General features: G+C 37.3%; 1 protein-coding gene and 1 long non-coding RNA gene across 3 annotated transcripts in view; both read right to left on the minus strand.

Moving 5' to 3' along the window:
• CSMD1 (CUB and Sushi multiple domains 1) overlaps positions 1-23,531 on the minus strand; it is a 1,878,204-nt gene that overhangs the window by 1,640,696 nt on the left and 213,977 nt on the right. The gene's annotated exons all lie outside the window — the stretch shown is intronic.
• On the minus strand, positions 2,782-7,756 carry LOC146395832 (uncharacterized). The gene is made up of 2 exons (XR_014829748.1): positions 6,965-7,756; positions 2,782-5,103 (listed from the first exon to the last, which is right to left on the minus strand). It is a non-coding gene; the product is annotated as an uncharacterized LOC146395832 (long non-coding RNA).

Below are 23,531 nucleotides of genomic sequence, written 5' to 3' on the forward strand. Positions count from 1 at the left end.
ATATCAGACCTTTAACCTACTGTGCCACAAGGGAACTCCTACTTTCCAATTCTTGATATGCTTCTGGGCTGGTTTCCTAGTGAACGCAAAACAAAGCTGAATGGCAGTGAGGTATATGGAATGGTTGGCCAAGGTGGCTACCCAGTATTCTGGGATAATCTACGTGGGAAAGGAATCTGAAAGAGAAGGGATGTGTGCCTGTGGATAACTGAACCACTTTGTTGAAGATCAGAAATTATCACAACCTTGTAAATCAACTATACGTAATTAAAACTTTAAAAAAAAAGAAAAAAAATCCCTAAAAAAAAAAAAAAAAAAAAAGTCTAAATGGAGGACTTGTAAGCAAGTGAGACTGAAATTCCCAGCTTAGTTTGTGATAGCTCCATGGCTGAAAAGGTGAATGATATTCCCTAAACGCCTGAGTTGTTACTGAGCAATAAATGAAACTCTGTAAGAACCGAAGCGCATTAATTTCCCACTAAATAAAATGTTTTGTTTAAACATGCTTTAGCTATTCCATACACACACACACACACACATATTTAAAGAAGTTTAAAATATATACCTAAACTACTTTATTGAGGCATGATTGACATGTAAAGAGATGTATCTATTTAATGTATACCTTAATGAGATTGGGGTAAGTATACACTTCATATCAAAACCATCATCACCATTGAGGCCATAAGCAGCCATCACCTTCCAAAATTTTTCAATGTCCTCTTTATTTAGCCTTATATTACTGAGAAGCAGGAGTGATATTCTTATTCCTAGAATTATCATATATATAGAAAAAAATAGAAAAAAATGATAGGAAATATACCAAAATATTATTTTATAAATATCTTGGTCTTACAGTAACATTTAGTCTTCTTTTTATTTGTGCACATTTTTTAAATATACGCTAATACATTGTGAATGCTGTGAGGAAAATGATTCAATCTGGGGAAAGCATGTGGGCAAACCAAGTTATGGAAAGAGTATTAAATTAAGATCTGTCACATTAGCGAGGAATTATCATGAACAAAAAGCATTATTCCTATTATATACAGTGTGTATTGTTGTCTTTCAGGAAATGTGCAGGAAAACGATACAGTGAAATATCTTTCTTATGCTTATTCACACAGGTATTAACTTATTTGAGACCAATTTAATGATATTAGTGTCAATTCTCAGCTCCATTATCTTTCTTTAACTGACGAGGAAGCGTTTGGTGTGCACACAGCGATCATTACACTCAGGACCGTAAGTGTATTATACCTTGGAGGCCAAGGTCAGTACTACAAGAAATATATGTTTGTTAACGAGATTGTAAGTAAACGTATGCAGTGAATCCCTGAAAGTGACTTCCACACTAATTTAAAAACCATCACAACAAAAATGAAACGAGACAAGGAGCTGGAGCTAGGCAGCCAAAGAGTCACCTGAGTTTCAGGACCATTGGAACTGAGGCTTTTCTGAAAGGTGAAATGTGGTAAGTGTAAAACACACAACAGACTTTTGACAGAGTCACACAAAAATAATGTGAAATATGTTATTCATCATTTTTATATTGACTATATGAATGATAATATTTAAATATATTACATTAAATAAAATATAACCTTAAAATAAATTTCACTTGTTTCTTTTATTTTTTAACGTGGATATGAAATATTTTATTTTATTTTATTTTATTTTATTTTATTTTATTTTATTTGTCTTTTTGCCATTTCTTGGGCCGCTGCTGCGGCATATGGAGGTTCCCAGGCTAGGGGTCCAATTGGAGCTGTAGCCACTGGCCTACGCCAGAGCCACAGCAACGTGGGATCAGAGCCGCGTCTGCAACCTACACCACAGCTCACGACAACACTGGATCGTTAACCCACTGAGCAAGGGCAGGGACCGAACCTGCAACCTCATGGTTCCTAGTCGGATTCGTTAACCACTGCGCCACGACGGCAACTCCCCCTTTTTTTTTTTTTTTTCTTGTCTTTTTGAAAAATTTTAAATTGCATTCTCAGTTTGCACTATACATCTATCAGACGCTGCTGAGGTTCAAGATGTCTCAGGATATCTCAGGATAACATGGCTGAAACAGTGGCCTCATTATAAACTACTTATCATTTGCATTTGCAAGTCATACCACTAAAATTCAGAAGTATAAAAACTTATTTTATTAAAATAATTAGGCATTTTTGCTGAATGGAGTTATCCAGAAATTATTTATTCTGAAATAATGAATTAGGTCAGAGTTATTTTCAACTACAAGTGCATGGTTTGTTCCATATTTTTTTGTTTTAACATTTTGAATTATTCTGCTAATAAATGAAATAGCAAAACAGTACATGAAAATTTATATTTGAAGTTTCTCAATGGAAAAGGAACCCAAATTAACATGGGAAACTCAATTACAACTTTTAAATAATATATTAGGACTCAGGATCCTGATTAAAACCAAAAAGGTCTCATATGATAGGAATAGCATAGTTGGTGCTTTAAGTTTCCCCTTTAAAATAACATAACAATGACATTAATCTAAAAGGTTAAATGTCATCATTGAGTAAAAGAGCACAAAAATATCTCACATAGTCATGGCTACGTGCTGCACTGATACATTTCTTTAGCTATTTTAGAATCTGAACTTATGACTGGGTCATTTTCTGATACTTATTTGTAGATTAATTAAGGGGAAAAATCAAATGCAAAACTGCTTTTAAATGTATAATACCTTTTAATAAAATCAATTCTACCTGAATTCTGGGGTATTAAATATGTTTTCATGGTGTATCAAACATTTGCTTTTCTTAAGTGTCTCCATGATGGAAATTGCTTTGGTTGAAACTGAAGTTGTCTTAATTTACATATGTAAGCATAGACATCTTGTAAAAAAGAAGACTCAAAAAGGGATTGACTTAATTTCTAACACGCATCCTCCACCCACACAGAGGAACACAGAGAGTCGAGTGACCTCGGGACTTGCCTGAGACACCAAGGCATCATCTGAACTAGGCATGCATCCTTCTCCATCAATAAGATCATTATTCAAGGCACAGATGTGCCTCCAACATTGTCTGTCTGCCTCCAAATCAATTCAATGCTCCTGCAGCCGCAATCTTCCCTGAACTCTTGGAAATGTGGCCCAAAGATGGATGTAAATCACACCATTTACTAATGCTAAGAAAAGATCTTGCTATGGTGTCTGTTGGAGTTAATATATATTAGGCATCTCATTTAGGGATGCTTGCCAGAGCAACACTGTAGGTAAGGTTATGACATGAAAAGTCTAGAACTAGTTTATATTTGCCAATATTGGGCTGTTTTGGGGGGAAAGAGGCAGAGAAGAGGAAGCTGTTTGCAAAAATAGACTATTTCATTCTACCAGACAGGCTCAAGGAGAAGTCTTAAGCACATCTTGTAACATTCTGTGTGGAGACCACTGGGGGAAGAGAGATGAGATAACCAAACTCAGCACCAACTTTCAAAGACACAGAGGTCAACAGAGGTAATAAAACAAAAATTGCAAACCATCAACTTTACCACTCAAGGATTATTGGGTAAAGCTGAATTCAAAACTCATTCTCTATTCTCTTTCTGAAAACCATCTTGGAAACAGAAAAAAAGCAATTCATGGTGAGTTCGATGGGCTTAGTACACATGAAATAATTCTGCTTTTCTTAATTCCCTAAGGGCTAATTTATCCCTTATCATTACCCCAACGTTTACTTTTCCAACCAGAATCTTGCCTGTTGTGGGTTTCTATATAATGAATTCAGTCTGTGCTGAGGGTAAATGTAGGTCAGTCTTATAGAAAGCTGCATTATTTATAATAGTGGTATAATCACGGATCCATAATCTGTCAATTATTTATTGGTGATTACCATAATGTGCCAATCACTTTTCTGTGGAGTGAAATACTTTACATAAAGAAATATATTTTCTGAATAACTGATTCCTCTACTTCTTGACCCCTTTCTATCAACTATATTTAAAGGATTAGTAGTCCCTGAGATGTAAATAATAATGTATGTTGCAAGCAAATTCTGATTTAAGTATATTACTTATCAAATAGATGGCATGCAATATAACAGTTAAGAATAATACTTCAAGCATCATGTGCAATAGTTTCCTATTTGTAAATATATGTAATATATTTCAGGTAAATATATGTTGATTTACCTGAAATACCTGAATTAGTATTATTAAATTATTATGGTTTCATGTCAACTTGAGATATTTTTCTGAAGGAAAACAAACAAACAAAAAATAAAATTCAAGATCAAGCTATCACGCTATAACCCCAAAGTCTTTAAAATATTAAGTCTGACAAATCATAATATTCCTCATGCCACTTACAGCATGTCAAAATAGTTAACGCTGATAGGAAATCAACATCTGGCTTTTGATTTAAATTTTATATGTAGCAGCTGCTAAATGCCAATGAATCATGCTGCCAGCAGATGACATTCTATGTATAACATCCACCCAGTCTCCATCTCCATATAAATAATAAACTTTATATGAGATTTCAAACCATTCTAGCTTTCTGTATGAAACATCCACTACGGAGATGATGAAAGAATGACAGTGTCCTTTTCAGAAACACATAGATTTTAGCAAGTTAACATTATTGTACAGAGACTAGAGAAATGCTTTCTTTACGATGGGGGTTCAGCATGAGATGATTTTTGGAAAACATATAGTAGACTAAAATAAACTGATTTAGAAATCTAGAGATTAACATCAATACAAAAGGAGAAAAGATAAGATTAAGAATTTTCTGACATATCACCTCTTTACAATATTATCAAGTTTGGATCCAAGTAAATGGAAGATAATTTTACATTATCCTCTGATTTCTTAGGAGTTGAAAAGACAATTAGCATTCCAGGGAGTGGTAGAAATTTTTCAAATTAAGTGTTCTGCCCAAACTGGAAGCCAGCCAAGCTGTTCTCTAAAAATATCAATTTAAACTACTGTTTTCTAAAATAGTGGAAAGAAGATTTTGTCTCCTGGATTTAGATAATTCCCATGTTCCTAAACTACTTTTCACATTTGAGCTTATGCAGGTAAAAGAAGAGTAGTGATGGAGTTCCTGTCATGGAGCAGCGGAAATGAATCCAACTAGGAACCATGAGATTGCAGGTTAGATCCCTGGCCTTGCTCAGTGGGTTAAGGATCCAGTGCTGCCATGAGCTATGGTATAGGTTGCAGATGCGGCTCAGATCTAGCATTGCTGTGGCTGTGGTGTAGGCCAGCAGCTACAGCTCTGATTTGACCCCTAGACTGGGAATCTCCAAATGCCACAGGTGAGGCCCTAAAAAGCAAAAAAAAAAAAAAAGAGAGAGAGAGAGAAGAATAGCAAGATGCTGAAGTATTGGTGTTTCCCCACATCTTTTGTTTTTTTCAATCTCTTCAAGTGCTTGTTGAAGGCAATGAATAAACTCTGTACCTTGGGCAACACCCTAGGATGTTTTCACTGAATGATACTTAACATCAAATACATCATGTTATTGTTGGTTTTGTGTAATTTTAATTCTGAAACCATTTCACTTCCATTTGATAAAAATCCACGAATTCTGAGTGAACACTATTACAGTGGTTTTGATTTTTGTCTCAGTATAGGAGGTAGCCTGGGGGAAGATTGCCAACTGAAAGTATATTTTACATCATTGAAAAGGTATCCTTGTAAGGATTTTTATAAAACCATGTTCAATGAAGCAAAACTACGATAGTGTGGATTTTCCCCATAATCATACTTCAGCATGATCACTGAACATCACTTCAATAAGCAAATAGGTAGAACTATAGATAAAAGTACAGGCCATGGTCTACACCTTGTAACACTGTCTATCTGTACACTGATAATGATACAGATAATGAACAGAGTTTGCCTCACCTTACTAATTCAAAGGAAATATTTATGCATCTTTTCTTACTTAACTAGGAAAATGATTCTCAAATTCAGATTTTAAGTGGCAACTTCAGTTAGGGTTAATTGCATACAAAAGTTCGTTGCAAATCAACTATGTACCCCTTTTATCTACAACTTCCAATGTCCCACGAGCTACCTCATGGTAACTATTGTCAGTGGAAACCTCCTCTTCCTACATTAGGGTTGAGCTTCTGAAGCAGGGCCAAAGTGCCAATATTCTCCTTTCCCATCCATGTTTCCAATCCTGTTTACAGTAGAAACACAACATAAAATAGTATTTCTCCAGATAGCTTCAATAGAAGAAAGTAGTTATTAACAGTTTGTGTTTTAAAAAATATCTTTGTTGAGGATTTTTCTTGGAGAGTGAAGTATTCATTGAGTACACTTTTATTTTTTAATTTATTTTTTAAATTCCCCAAAATTAAAGGGTAGTTGATTTATAGAGTTGTACCAATTTATGTGGTACAGGATAGTAATACATATATTCATAAAATATATATATAAAAATGTACATATATATATGTATATAGACACATACATTCCCTTTCTTACATTATGTCCCATCATTTTCTATCCTAAGAGATTGAGTATATTTCCCTGGCTGCTTAGTAGAACCTCATTGCTCATCCACTCTAAATATAACAGTTTGCATCTACAAACCCCAAACTCTGAGTTGATGCCACTCCCTCCCCCTTGGCAACCACAAATCTGTTCTCTGTGCCTGTGAATTGGTTCATTGGAATATTACTCAGTCATAAAAAAGAACAAAATAATGCCATTTGCAGCAACATGGATGCAAACAGAGATTATTATACTAAGTGAGGTAAGTCAGAAAGAGAAAGACAAATACCATATGATATCACTTACATGTGGAATCTAAAATTTGGCACAAATGAACCTATCTCCAAAACAAATCGACTTACAGATACAGTACACTTTTATTGAAAATTCACAAACTATGTGCTGAATTTCTGGCACTAGGTCCTTCATGTTTAATTAACAAGCTGTCTCTGGAGTTCCCATTGTGGCGCAGTGGTTAACGAATCTGACTAGGAATCATACGGTTGCTGGTTCGATCCCTGTCCTGGCTCAGTGGGTTAAGGACCAGCATTGCTGTGAGCTGTGGTGTAGGTTGCAGACGTGGCTTGGATCCAGCATTGCTGTGGCTCTGGTGTAGGCTGGCAGCAACAGCTCCGATTAGATACCTAGCCTGGGAACCACCATATGCAGCGAGAGTGGCCCGAGAAATGGCAAAAAGACCAAAAAAGAAAAAAGAAAAAACTGTCTCCTTTGGCAGGTGTACAGATATTACAGATATATGGGACACACATACACAGGCTAACATCTGGAGTTAAATGAGATTTCGCCCTTACATTCAGGTATTACATATGCATGAGAGGCCTTTCTGTCCTCTGATTAAAATGGAAATAATACCAAATCAATGATGCACTTGGAAAGAGTACTTGAGAAATGCCATTACATCTCTTGACACAGTAATTCGCCCAAGGTGGGCACTGATAAATCACATCTATTTTAACTAAGGCTACAGGGGAAGCCCCAGCTGATGGCTTCTGACGTCATCCCTGCAATTGCTCTACATGCCTTTGGCTCTTTCTCCTTTCCACTCTATATTCTACACAGATGAGAAACTAATGTGCTTCAGAGATTTCCTCATGTCACTTTTTTCTCTCATAAGTGAACACCATCTTACTTCTTTCAATGCATCTCTTTTGAACCAGATAAGACCTCATCTCCATTAAGATCAATATCCTCATTGGCCACCAAACCTGCAGAATCATCAGTTTTAGTTCATCCTGTTTTCTTGCTTCAAATAAGATTCCCTCTCTGCCTTCTGTTTCCACACCTACCCACCTTGAATGCCCCTTTATAATTCTGTCTAGTTTTAAAACCATCCCCAAACACTTTCCATCTCACAATTTTCATATTTGGACTTTCCTAATCAATGACCTCTTCATCTCCTGACTCTTATTTCATTCAGTACCTTATTGGTTAGTGCATACTTGACAGGCAATCATTTTGACTTTTCAAAGCTTATGAACTCCGGAGAAGATGTTTTGTCTTCAGTTTCTTTATATATTTCAGGGTACTGCCTCCTAACTTGAAGACCACTCATACCCTCAGAGACACTAAAAGACCTTCCAGCTGACACAAAGGAGAACTTTAAGAGGATCAGGATCTCTATCCTTCCATAAATATTCATCCTCAATTAGATTGTCCTGATAAAGAGCTATAATCTGAGTACCCTGCAAATATTTTTTCGTTATCTTTAATTTTTTTTCTTGTGTTTACAAAAGAAAGGCATATCTCTCACCTACAATGATGGGTCTATATGTGGAAAACAAAGGGCTTAGATAATAAAAGGCTTGGTTTCAACTCATTCTTTTCAACAAACTAAAGGAGGACATCATCAGATTGTCAGATGATAGACTGCTGGAGCTAAGTCTTTTAAGGTGATTTACTATGCAGTGTTTCAATAAATAATTCAGTTTATCACAGTTCAGTTCAAAACGTGTTTGCTGGATACCCACTGTGTTCAAAATTATAACACTGGGAAGAAAATGGAAGTGAATGAGAGGAACACAACTAATTGGTTAAGCAAGACACAGACAATGATATCAACCATATGAGCAGTCGAGAACAAGAAAGATACAAGGCAGAGTGGAGACATCACTGGATGTGCATTAAAGCAATTGTGCAAAAGAAGGATGGGCCCAGTGAGACAGGCAGTGAGGAATCAAGATTCTAGCTGGGTTTTGAATAACTAGTATGGTTTCCATGGTTGAGACAGACGTTAGGATTGATGGAAAGGTAGTTTGATGTAAAACTAACCTTCTTCGGAGTCCACTAAGAGCTTAAAAGTTGGCCTATTTGCTCTTGGGCCCAAAACTAAATTGATAGACCATAGTAACACAGATTCATACAAATAACATATCAATTTTTTTTGCTAGTTTAAAAGCATATATGCTTTTGAATACAAAGATAGTTTAAAGAATCAAGTTTAGGAGTTTCCATTGTAGCTCAGTGGTAACAAACCCAACTAGTATCCATGAGGATACAAGTTCGATCCCTGGCCTTATTCAGTGGGTTAAGGGTTGTACATTGCTGTGGCTATGGTGTAGGCCGGAGGCTGCTCTGATTTGATTCCTAGCCTGGGAACTTCCATGTGCTGCACCTGCGGCCCTAAAAAGCAAAAAAAAAAAAAGCAAGTTTAGAGAATCTGTTTCTTGAACTTTTAATTTTATGTCTTATTTTACGGTAAGATATTTAAAACATATATTTAATGAATGGTATGATGTAAAACACTTATCTCTATATATCATTATTTTGAAACTCTTTGAAAAATAGGTTGAAAAAAGGCATTTCCCCAAAGGTGATTGAATTCATATTTTGCAGCCAATACAGTTTTTCATTAAAATGTACAATGATGGTGTTTTGTTCTTGGAGACCTGATGCAGTATCCATGCTGTGGTTGCCTAGCAACAGAGTGTTGGCAACAACTACAATGAACATATGGAGTTGCAGAATATCTTATCATGACTATCTTACCTGCTAGTTATCCCTTCTATTCTTATGGATACTCTATGGAAATTTTCATAATGACATATCATTTTAGTAAGGTTACGGCCCCCTATTCATAAACCATATACACAATGGCCATAAAATGTGCTTAAATTTTCACCATTCCTTCTGAATAGTTTTCAGTTCACCAGGAGAAAGATAGCACCAATCTTTTCAAAATGCCTCCTACAGGATAAGCATCTAATGGGAGATCACAATGGCAGCCACAACTGGGGAAATGGGCTCAGTTCCTACCATTGCATGTTTTACCAGTTAGCTGGAGGGAAACTATTTCAAATTAAAGTCTGAGCATCCTGATGCAATATTTTATAAAGATATGCATAGTCCCCATACATCATCTATTGTTTAAGTAGTTCAATTTTTATGAAACAGTACTCCTAGGTGAGCTTCGAAAAAATCTTAATCATTCAATCATTATTCACTCAGCAAACTTCTAAGGGCTAACTATATGTAATTAATTAAGTACTGGGCACATGGAGCATAGAAGTAAGTCTTCATTTCACAAATGACAAAGATGAAGTCTGAATAAATAATGTGACTTGTCCAAGTTAACATAGCTTAGTATTTAAGAGAATTTTCCCCATATGCATGATTATGTTCAAGCACGTAAATGCATGGATAGATGGCTAAGAAATGCATAGATGATCTTCCAAAATACAACACAAAGCAACCGTTCTGGCCACTGCACTGCATGGTGTGGGGGCCTGGAGGAAGGATGTAAGAACAAATAAAGGTTGTGGGTTTGTGGATTGAAGGGGAACAGTGAGGCAGAGCTTGATCCCAAATCTCCAGGGAAGGCTGAAGTGTTACAGAAGAATGAAGGTTGTGACAATCAGGAAGAAAGGAAACTTCCTAGTGATAGAAAATTCATTGCATCCCACTATCAGGATAGCTGAGAACTGTGCTCCATGTTCCCTTCGTATCCCCTAAAACTTTGCCTAACATATATTAAGGCATTCATCACTTGCTTATTGAATAAATAAACCGGAAAATAAATCAGTGATGACTAATGAAGGCATCACCTGGGATCCAATGCTGGCTGCCAAGTAATGGGTAGACCCAGACTTTGGTTTCCAGACTAATACACACAATGAAAATGAAGATTCAGGAGTTCCTGTCATGGCTTGGTGGGTAACGAACCTGATTAGCATCCATGAGCATATGAGTTCGATCCCTGGCTTGCTCAGTGGCTCAGTGGGCATTGCCATGAGCTGTGGTGTAGGTCACAGACGTAGCTCAGATCTTGGGTTGCTGTGGCTGTGGTGCAGACAGTTGTAGTTCCGATTCAATCCCTAGCCTGGGAACCTCCACATGACATCAGTATACATTATATTGATTTACTGATTTACATATATGTATATATTGATTTTGTATATTGATTTACTTATAAGCCTTGAAAATTAGACTCTATTTATAGTATATAAAACTATTTTAAGAGGGTTAGGATAAGAGCACATACTAAGGAGGAAGTTTTTCCTTAATTAGCATCTTCTCAGGAAAGTGTAGCATGGATGCAAATCAGTAATAGCTTTTAGGAAATGATGTTTTCAAATGAAATGTTTGAAATATAAATCTTCACCTTTTTTTGTAGAAAAATTTGGGTCTGGGAAAAGTGATATAACTGTCTGTGGATGGTTTGGATGCACTAAATCGATAGGTACATAAAAGCCCATAGGGTTGGAGGGGGGCTTATCCTCAGAAAACTATGATCGAGTCCCCAGATAGATGAAAACCCAACTTTAAACATAACTTTAAAAATGTGCAGTTGGCTATATTGGTGATTGAAAATAATTTTATCTTCAGATGGAGAGACTTGTGAACACAATCCTATTTTGCTTCGGTGACATGGAGTCCCCTTCTGTTCATCCCATTGCCTGTGCTTCCCCACTGCAGGGCCACACTTCCCTTCCCATCACCCAGCACCACATCCTTCCCCACACCTTCACCCTTTGTCTTCCTTAAGCCTCCCTGTATTTTCCTATTCTTCCTTCAGCCACACTTAATTATCTTTCTACAAGGGAATTTCCAAATACGAGCCTACATGAAGCACCACTTATATTCTCAAGCTTTGTTTCAGAATTTTTTGCCCTTAATGGAATGATTTGCTTATCTTTTGCTTCCTCGATACTCAGAGATCTTTGAAGTCATAGGTGATTGTAGCATAGAATTTGGGGTATGATAGGTATGAAGATCAAATTCAAGTTCCCTGGATACACGACTGGATTGAGGTGAATTTTCAATGTTGTTAACACTTTGCATGGGTACCTTAAGTATAGCAGATATCAGTGCATATGTGTTCAACTGTAATGCGAAGATAAATAGGAATAGATTTTTTAAATGATGAGAATAATAATGAAGGGAATAATCAACAGGCCTTCCATGGCTGATAAAAAAATGCCTTATATGTGAGAATGAGCTCCCATTGTTGGTCTTCTATAAACCCATCCTGAACACAGCCCCTAATCAGGAAGAAGGCACAGTGTGGAATCCACCACACCAAGGAGGTATATTCCTACTTGCATATGGTAGTAACACATGTAAGTGTGGGGGACAGTAAGTCAAATCTGTGCATTCTTTTCATTCAAAAAATCTTTATCTGGCGTGTGCTGAGTGCCAGCAGCTCTGTTAGCCTTTGCAGAAACCAGGATGCCTTATGTGTGTTCATCCCTTTATGAGACTTGCCACGGAGTTTAGTTCTTTAAGCTGAAACTTTGAGATGATCTTTGTTTTTTTTTAAGTCCCTTGTGCAGAACATTCTTTGGATTTCAGGAGCTCAGCGCTCCTCCTGATTTGCTCTGTTTATTTGCTCTTCTCTGCATGGAAGAATAGATGTGTGCCACTTAGCCAGCCACTCTAGTGATTCACCTAAAGCTCTTGAGCGCTTCACCACCCAGGAGGGGTCTCCTCCCAAAGGTCCTGGGTTTGCTCGCTGTGTTGGCATAGCCTAAGAGAGGAGTTCATAAAACAAATGGAAACAGAGACGGTCCTTTTTTCACATAAGGAGAGAGAGGTAGCTTAGACACAGCTCCATCTCCTATCTCTGCTAGTTCTGTCCATTGTAGGAATTTTGACATATATTCTTTTTGTTTTGTTTTGTTTGTTTTCATTTTTTATTTAATGAATTTCGCTTCCATTATAACTGGTTTACAGTGCTCTGTCAATTTTCCACTGTACAGCTAGGTGACCCAGTCACACATACACACATACATTCCTTTTTCTCATATTATCATGCTCCATCATAAGTGACTAGATATAGTTCCCAGTGCTACGCAGCAGGATCTCATTGCTTATCCATGCCAAAGGCAATAGTTTGCATTTATTAACCCCAAACTCCCAGTCCATCCTATTCCCTACCCCTCCTCCTTGGCAAACACAGTATGTTCTCCATGTCCATGATTTTCTTTTCTATGGAAAGGTTCATGTGTGCCATATATTAGATTCAAAATATAAGTGGTATCATATGGTATTTGTTTTTCTCTTTCTCACTTACTTCACTTAGTATGAGAATCTCTAGTTCCACCCATGTTTTTTTTTTTTCTTCTTTTTATGATTGCACCTGTGCATATGGAAATTCCTGGGCTAGGGTTCAAACCAGAGCTGCAGCTGTCAGACTGCACCACAACCACAGCAACATGGGATCCAAGCCACATCTTCGACCTATGTGTGCCACAACTTGCAGCAACATCAGATCCTTAACCCACTGAACAAGGCCAGGGATTGAACCTACATCCTCATGTTTTGATTTCTTTTGATTTCCAGCTGAGCCACAACAGGAACTCCCCAACATACGTTCTTGATGTCTCACTTCCTATCCCCAAATTAGGTAAATAAGTTGATTTGTGGCTACGTTGTTATTTCACGTGCAGAAAAAGGCTGATGCCTATAACAAGATTATTATACTTAATACCACCAAAGCCGTTACAGGTTCTGTATTTTAGAGATTGTGAGACAAAATTGTTCACAAATTGGGTTCTGAGGTTGGACAGATTTGGTTCAGAATCAACGTGTTCTATGATCTAGACCATTCCCCTCACCTCTCTTGGTTTTAGCATCAGTAGTAAGTTGTGAATAGTTAACATTGCACACCTCATGGGTTTATAGACACGATGAAATGAAATGATGCATATAAAGCACTTGAAAAGGTGGCTGGCCCACGTTCCAAGTGCCAAAATTTTACCTGAAGGCACCTTTTTCAGTACGACTAGTAAGCTACTATTATTACAATTTACTGCATATACTATTAAATATGAGGTATTTTTATTAAATGAGAAAATTATTCATAAAGAACATCAAAACACAATCTTACTACTCAGCATTTTGGGTTAAATTGTATTGAGTTACAATTTTGTGACACTTTACTGTCTGAAGATCTTTTATAAAACATAACTGTCTATGAATTAATATTTGAAAGATTATATATTAACATTTAGAATATTTTCTTTGTAAATAAAAACACCTAGCTATCCAAAGAGCTATTTGCCATTATCTACATTGCCCATTAAAAACTGTAAATCTACAAGAGTCCTAAGAGGATTTCTAATCTAAAGTCCCACTTGAAAGAGAAAACTGGGGCCTGGGAAGGTTAATGGACTGGATGGGTGCGTCCAACCACACAGTTCATTTCCCAGAAGATCTGGAAGCAAAATATGTTTTTACTCTGGGGAACTTCAGTATAGCCTGGTGACACCTTAGGCTTTCTTTCAATACTTGAAATTCACAATAATCGCAGTCAACATTTTCTATCGTTTAACAAGTACATCCCTTTGTGATTTACTATGTCCTCTTAAAGAATAAACTGTCTTTCCCACTCAATTTCTACTCCTCTCTTCAAATTATGAATTTTTATGATAAAGATTTTAAAAACAACAACTGCTTACTCCAGAATGCAAAAACTGCAAGAAACTCTCTCTTTGCATAGAAACTCTTCTGTTGGATTCAACACCCTTTTCCTCAAACTCCACATACCACCATCCCCTGTGCTGGCTGATTTTATCCTTTCATTTTTTTTTTTTTTTCCATTCCCTTTGCCTTGCCAACATTTCCAGCCCCATTTCTACTCCTCAAGTCCAAGCAACCACGTTTCGCACAGAAAACACTCCACTAACCTCTTCAAAGGCATTTGTAGATCAACTCTCTCTTCTTGCATCTAAACCACTCATTCTTTATGAGCCAGAGACATTTTCCAGGACACAGAGAGAGAGCCACCATATTCCTCTGCTTACAAACCCTTTTAAGTCTCACCTGTGACTTTAAGATGAACCACATTGTAAGCATGGACTGGCCTTTGCTACATCACCACATTCTTCCCAGTCCATCTGGTCACAGAGAGTGAGTCCTCTTGACCTGGCAAAAGCAATGCCCTCTTTTCTCACGGTACCAGGATATGTGCCCTTGTTGCATCTTCTGTGTGCAATGAACATAGGACTCCACCCTGATCCACTAATCCAGTTAATGGTCTCCTTCCATATTTCAGCTCATTATATGGACTCATAGCACTCAGCATGACAATAACTCTATATTTATCTGGGTATTACTTTTGATGAAGCATCTCTCCCACAACACCACGAGCACCATTAAGATGGCCAGTGCTCCATCTTGCTCATTACAAACACTTGAGCCTCTAATGTGTCTGCAGGTTTAAAGGGATGCTTGGCAGTAGGTCACAGAGAGATTACTCAGTCCAAAACCACTTTACAGAGAGGAGATGGGGGCTCAGAAACAGTAGTGGCTTTGACTATGATGAAGCAGTTAGCTAGAGGCATGACCAGGGTGGGAATAAAAGTATATGTACTGCCTATAAACCCACTGACTTGGATTTCTTTTTATTTAATTGTTTTTTCTTTTTAAGACCGCAACTGCGGCATATGGAAGTTCTCAGGTTAGGGGTCAAATCAGAGCTGCAGCTGCCAGGCTACACTACAGCCACAGCAATGGCAGATCCAAGCTGCATCTGCAACCTACACCACAGCTTGTGGCAATGCCAGATCCTTAACCCACTGAGTGATGCCAGGGATTAAACCCGCATCCTCATGGGTACTAGTCGGGTTCTTAATCCACTGAACCATGGATTTCTTTTTAAAATATGAAACCAAAATGTTACTTTAAACACTCATCCTCAGTGAGGCACTCTATCCTGAACACGTTCTAGACTCTTTTAGAAGTTATTAGTTTGCCGTTCATCATTTCCCAAGGAAAGAAATCCTGAAAAGATTCACACTATTTAAGGACTGAGTAGCTAAGTGCTGAGATATACACAAATGTCTGATTTATGCTGTACATTTTATCCAGTCAAATTAAACCATAAGCAAAATAAAACTTCCAGCTCACCCGTGCCTCACATATCAGGCTGGCTGAGGGATAATTATATGTGAGAAATAAGGACAGCTTTCATTTTACGTAGAAAATTGTTGACTTTCCACTTCTGTACATCCTCAAAGCATGCTTTTATTTCCTTAAACAATGAGCACCTTTCTACTGAGGTTTTCGCATGAGAGTGGGGCTGTGCTCCAGGCTGCAGTCTTGAAAACAGATGAGCAGCCTGCTCCCCGGGCTGGTTTCTAACGCTGTTACAATCACCACAAACACAGTGGCTTAAATCAAGATCATTTATCATTCCACTGTTCTGCAGGTTCAAAGTTCCACTTGGGTCTTATCAGGCTGTGTTTCTTACTGGAGGCACTGGGAAAGAATGGGCACCCATATTTATTCATGTCTTTAGCAGAATTCAATTCCTGTGCTTGCTGATCTGAGATCTGGGCTCCCTGCTGGCTGGTGGCTGTAGGTCATTCTCTGCTTCTAGAGCCAATTCTGATCCCATTCCTGGCCCCATGGCCCCCTCCCTCCACATTCAGGGTCCTAACCATTTTATGCCTCCTGGTAAGCTTCATTTTTCCCTGTCTGTGCTCCCATCACACATTTCTGACTCTGCCTGGAGAAAGTTCTCTGCCTTTAAGGGAAGTTGACATGTTCTTACATGTGATATGAAATGAGTGTTACTTTGGTGAAGCTCCACAGTACGATTCATATATATATGCCACAGCTGCGGCTAGATCCTTTAACCCACTGAGCCGGGCCAGGGATCGAACCAGCTCCTCTGTGGCGACCTGAGCCACTGCAGTCAGATTCTGAATCCACTGGACCACAGCAGGGACTCCATCCAATATTTTTTAAGACTTCACATAGAACATAATTACATGTCTTTTGTGATTCCCATGTCACAGATAAACCTTCTGTATGTTGGAAGGAAGCCAAACAAACTTAAATGAGAGAACTAGAAGGTTGGTTTGGTATCTGCATTCCATATTTAGAGATAGGGTTCTGAAATCTAAGGTTAGGAAGTTAGGAATTCACAGCTTAAAAGCATAGAGAGATTGGGAATTTCTCCAAAGACATACAGATGGCCAACAGGTATATAAAAAGATGCTCAACATCACTAATTATTATAAAAATGCAAATGAAAAACTACAACGAAGTGCCACCTCACACCCATCAGAATGGCCACCATTAAAATGTTTATAAATGGTAAATGATAGAGAGGGTGTGAAAAAAAAAAAGGGAACCTTCCTACCTTGTTTGTGGGAATGTAAATTGTTGTGAATGTTCCTTAATAAAACTACAAATAGAGTTACCATATGATTCAGCAATCCCAGTCCTGGGAATATATCTGGAAAAGATGAGAGCCCTAAGTCAAAAAGATGCATGTATTCCGATGTTCAAAGAAGCACTATTTATAATGCCCAAGACTTGGAAGCAACCTAAGTGTCCAACAGAAAAATGGATAGAGAAGATATGCTATATGTAGACCATGGAATATTACTTAGCCATATAAAATAATTAAATAATGCCATTTGCAGCAACATAGATGGACCTAGAGAATTCCTATTAAATGAAGTAAGTCAAAGACAAATGGTATTTGATAGCACTTATATGTGGAATCTAAAAAATAGTAGAAATGAACTTATTTACAGATTCATTGATACGGATGACAAATACATGGTTACCAAAGTAGAAGCAGGGGAAGGGATAAACTGGGCATTTGGGACTAACATATACATACTACCATATATACAATAGGTAAACATCAAAGATTTACTATACAGCACAGGGAACTATACTCAATATCTTGTAATAGATTATAATGGAAAAAATCAAAAACATACATATACACATATGTATAATAGAATCATTTTGTTGTACACCTGAAACTAATACAGTTTTGTAAATCAACTATATTTTAATAAAAAAAGAATACATAAGAATTGGAAACAGACATGAATTGAACTTTACATAGCTGATTTCCAAACTAGGCGTTTTTGGTAGTACAGAGGCTATAATAGTGTAATTGCCCACAGTATCTCATAGGCAGGGTATCAAAAACTATAATGGTGATGTGATGATGATGACAAACGCTAAACTCCATTTTCACAGGACCCCATGAAAGGTAATATTTTATATTTCCATTTTACAGGTGTGTAAGAAACTCAAGAAGCCCAAGGTCACACATACATGCAATGTCTGTGAGCAACAGAATATGTACCAGGTGTTATGACTCCAGAAAATATAATTCTTTTTAAAATTTTTTTAGGGCTGCACCTGTGGCATATAGAGGTTCCCAGGCTATGGGTCGAATCAGAGCTCTAGCGGCTGGCATATGCCACAGCCACAGACACAGCAACACCAGATCCAAGCCGTATTTGTGACCTACACTGCCACTCTAGGCAATGCCACATTCTCAACCCACTGAGAGAGGCCAGGGATTGAACCCACATTCTGATAGATTCTAGTCAGGTTCATTACCACTGTGCCATAATAGGAACTCCCCAGAGAATATAATTCTAATTCTAATTTCATATCAAGTGTTGTGTTCTAATATTTAGCCATATTACACAATTAGTATCACTGAACTAAAACTTTTTTTTCCTTTGAGGTAACGGTTAATTGTGAAAACATTTCTCAAGGTGATTAAGGACTCTTATTGGCAGATACTTAGGTCTTCAAATAAAGTGTACTAAGAAAACTATTAAAGAATGTTTTAATATTGAAAATGTTTCCTAGTAAAGGAAATTTGAAAATATAGGACATGTAGAGGGAGAAAAGAAACCATGAGTTTGGTATCTGTGAAAGGGTGTGCACCAGACTTGAATGAGTTCCATCACTGTTGTCACAAAGAGGAGGGTCAGATCCCATTCAGGTCACTTTTGATCACCTCTAGTGTCCCCTGCTTCAACCAAGATCTAGTATCCTCGTTTCTTTCTTTTTTTAATTTTATATATTTAAGCATAGTTGACTTACAATATTGTGTCAATTTCTGCTGTGCAGCAAAGTAACCCAGTCATACATATACATACATTCTTATTCTCGTATTATCTTCCATCATGTTGGTGTCCTCATTTCTTAATTTAGGAAAGTAATATTTTTTATTATTACTTTGACTTATGGATTTGACATGTGCCTGGTCTTGAATCATTCAGTGAATGTTATATTTTAAATCTATTACTGACAATGAATAAAGTATAAACTTGATTCCTTAAATACTCTATCCCCTACATTGCTATAATAGTAAATATTTCATGTTTAAATATGTATAGATCTGTATCATTTCTAGAACTGACTAATGGCTGGGAAATGCCTATACCAGAAGCATAGCTTGTTGTATAAGCTTGAAGTCCTCACTTCAAAGACTGATGCTTTTTGGTCCCAGAAAATCAGAAATTAACCCAAAATTCCAGTAGCTTCTTGTTGTTTCTGGCATAGTTGGTTTACTCAGGCCTTGCTGTTCTTGGGAGGCCTGGACAGCCCAGTACAGAGATTCTTTGTGTTCTGGAGAAAGGATCCTGTTGGGCTGCTTCCTTAGTCATTTTTTAGGATTCCATTGAAAGAAAGTTACTTTTAATTTTACACTGAATCCTCCTTTCTCATCAGTACCAGGGGGAGACCAAGGATTCATTTATAAGCCTTTCTTTTATTTGCTTTTAGGGTCTTGCAAAGGCATCCAATTGCCTTTCATAGTGATTCTTAGTGCACTAGTATAGAAACATCACTCTCATTGCAAACATGCCTGCCGCTTGTTCAGTACCAAGATAGTGATATTAATGATTTAATCGGCATTAATGATTTAATCTGCCTGCCATATCGTGACCTTCCAATACAGACTTTTTTTTTAATGTAAGGAATCCTGCTGTATAGCACTGGGAACTATATTTAGTCACTTATGATGAAGCATGATGGAGGATAATGTGAGAAAAAGAATATATATATGTATGTGTGACTTGAACACTTTGCTATATAGTAAAAAATTCACAGACACTGTAAAGCAGTGATAATGAATAAAAATCATTAAAAATTAAAAAATAAAAATCACTTATTAAAAATAAATAAATCAATAAATACACACTAAAAACCTGATCGGACTGTATTCCAAAAAGAATGAATTTTCCTGTGCGTAAGCTTTAAATAAAGTTGAAATATGAAAAAATTTCCCCAAAAAATGTAGGGAATCATAATTGTTTGAATCACCATTTGAAACTCATCAATATCCACCTCCACTGAGTTACTTAACATGCAAAGATTTTTGTTTTCTTTTAAACACATAGCACTTCTGAAGGGGAGAATGTTAAAATACCAATGTCATTTGCACTTTGCCTTTCTGAGTGAGATATAGTAATTGAGTATATGAGGGTAGATCTCTTAAAGCCAAAGGAAGGCATTGCATAAGATCAGAGAAGCGTAATGTTGTTTAATCCAGACTCTATCTGGAAAGATCAGTAGAGAAATATAAATCAGTCATATTAATGAGTACAGAAGTCAAACGTCCTCGATGATGATATGTTACATATACATCTGCCTATACCAAATAACCGCAAATAAGCTTTAAATACTTTATAAATAAAACATAAGGTGCCATGATCCCTAGGAAGATGTATACTCATACCAGAAATACAAAATAAATGCAAAATAAAAATTGGGGATATAATTAATATGGTACATCAAACTCGAAAAGACATCTGGATATAAAATAAAGGAGAAGAAGAGAAATTTAAAATAATATAAGCAGAATCTACCTAGGGAAGCTCTGCAATAATTCTCCCATTATTCTCAATATAGACTAGAATTTCATCACTTTTCTAACTTGGGGACACAGAACTAATGCAGGAAAGAGTTTAAGGATTAATCAGAGAAAAACCATAAAGATTAAAACAGACCAAGTACAAAATATTGAAAGAAATCAAGGTCTTAAGTAGGACAACACTGGTGAAGGGGCCACTACATTTTTTTTAAAATAGAAAAAATGTTTTTCAAAGGTGGTACTGACAGGTTCTGAACTCCTATTCATAATAGAGTAAGAGAACAGGATCTAAATAAAATTGTGTGTGGAGTTACTGGCATGGCTCAGCAGAAACGAACCTGACTAGCATCCATAAGAAGTGGTTCAATCCCTGGTCTGGTTCAGTGGGTTAAGGATCTGGCATTGTCATGAGTTGTGATGAAGGTCGCAGGCGTGGCTTGGATATGGCATAGCTGTGGCTGTGATGCAGGCTGGCAGCTACAGCTCCGATTCGACCCCTAGCCTGGGAACTTCCACATGCCACAGGTGCAGCCCTAAAAAGACAAAATAAATAAATAAATAAAAGTGTGTGTGTTTACTTCATTCAATGAGAGATAACAATATTAAACAGAAGAGTATGAAATACGCACATATCCACTTATCATCCTAGGACTTCAGCATTTCCTGTCTGTGGATCAAGAATTACAGATGAGAATTACCTCAAAAATGACAGAAAAACAACAGTAGCAGCAAAAATTAGGTATGATTTTAAAGCCAGCTAACCGATGTCAACAAGAAGAACACTTGCAAATACTCTCCTTTTCCTCAAAATTGTCTTTATGCATGTGTAAGGGAAAAGACGGCAGAATCAAGGCAGCGTGAGGCATGGTCAAAAGGATGTTTAGGTGCAGTTTCTTAAAGTGTCACACCATCCATATTTCTGTTCAATAGTTTGTAGTATATGGGTTAAGGAGGAGTCCTCTGGGTGTTTAACTCCATCAAAAAGTTCTACTTAATGTCAGTAGGCTCAAAAATCCCTTTAACACAGCAGAGAAACAGTGCAAGGAGACAAAACAATACAGCCATTCTCTTTTTTTTTTTTTTTTTTTTTTTTTTTTTTTTTTTGGCCTTGACCTACACAGCTCAAGGCAAAGCCAGATCCTTAACCCACTGAGCAAGGCCAGGGATCGACACTGCATCCTCGTGGATGCTAGTCAGATTGATTTCCACTAAACCATGAGGGGAACTCTAAGACAGCCATTCTTGATTTGGTAAATAGTGACAGTCAATCACCAACAATAAACAGGGCAACACAGAAGGGAAGCCTAGCATCCTTGGCAGCATCATAATATAAATCTAGTACTTCAAGCACTGAGAATTTACAGATACGATAATTCTAAAAAATGAGCACTCAGAGTTCCCATTGTGGCGCAGCAGAAACGAATCCAACTAGGAACCATGAGGTTACGGATTTGATCCCTGGCCCCGCTCGGTAGGTTAAGGATCCGGTGCTGCCATGAGCTGTGGTGTAGGTTACAGACACGACTCGGATTTGGTGGTTCTGTGGCTGTGGCATAAGCCGGCAGCTACAGCTCTGATTAGACCCCTAGCCTGGGAACCTCCATGTGCCGCAGGTACGGCCCTAAAATGACAAAAGACAAAATAAATAAATAAAAATAAATAAAAAATAAAAAATGAGCGCTGAAACCTCAAATCCTTGGAAGTAGGAACCACTCAAATTACTAAGACCATCAAGGATGGAGGCTCAGCAAAACCACAGGAGGAAGCCCATTGCCATAGGCAACCTAGCATGTACTTCCACAAATGCCTTAATAAGGAGAAATTTGTAGCTGCCTTCAAAACCTTCCTGAAAATTTAAATTAGCAGCAGGTGAAATAAAATAGTATGACTAGTAATTTCTGAATAATTACACAGTGCTGCTACTTTATATATTTTAGCTCAGATTATCTTGATGATGTCTCTGGAGAATGATTAGACCCATTTTTTTTTTCTTTTTCCTCCTTTTTATTCAACTTTTTAATACAAGTCAACAGCTCGCTAACACTAGTAGGCATGCCCTCTTGGCTAAAAGGCCCTCCTTTCTTTGCTCCATCTGTTCCAGGTGAAGGAAGGTTGATTTATAAATTTTTCACCTACCCTTGAGATCCCCAGGTTTATCGAGAGGCAGAATTGTGCTTATATCAGGCAAGTCTGGAGCTCAGCGAACAGAGTGGTAATCAGCACTCAACGACCCCTTCCCAAGGGGCCCCAGAGATTTCACAAATTTGTGGTGTGGACTGCATCATTCTCGACTTGTGTATAAAGCCTCCAATTTATTGTGACCTAGAAATTATTTAAACAGGGCGGTTGCTACAGGATGAAAGTCAAGATTCTTGTCCCCAAGAGAGCAAAACCAGGTAAGCAGAGTTACAGAAGACTGACTTAATTCACTTCTAATTTTATTCCCCCCCAAAAAAAATCACACTTTACACTCAGCAAGACATCTTTTATCTCGAAAGACATTTTAGGAACAGTTTTAGAATTACAAAAATTCTTCTTTAGAGTTACTAGATAACTTTAATTTTAATTCTGTTCTTTTACTAATTTCTAATTCTGTAGCTTCCACAAATCGTCTATTTTCTGTTTAACTTCATCTTTAAAAGGAGATAGTAACACTTTCACAAAATTAATGAAAAAATGAAAGACACTGGTATTTGTGAAAGCACTTTACAAGCTAACCATTATTTGTCAATATAAATATAGTTTATAACATGTGACTGATTTCTACTCAGTGAATTTCTGTGTTAGGTATGGTGAACTCCAGCCTGAGACTCACTGAGAATATTTTACTGAGAACAGAACTTGATCACGGTGCTGCCAGATTATATATGCACAGTGAGTGCCACACGGAGACAGATAATTAACAAGCATTGATTTGAACTTCCTATCTTACCTGTGCTGGTGATTTTACCA

The sequence above is a fragment of the Sus scrofa genome, chromosome 15, assembly GCF_054392235.1.
Source record: "Sus scrofa isolate SSC_HxYL_T2T_F1_AM1 chromosome 15, Sscrofa_HxYL_maternal_Yorkshire_Landrace_v2.0, whole genome shotgun sequence".
In the NCBI taxonomy this organism is placed as follows: Eukaryota; Metazoa; Chordata; class Mammalia; order Artiodactyla; family Suidae; genus Sus; species Sus scrofa.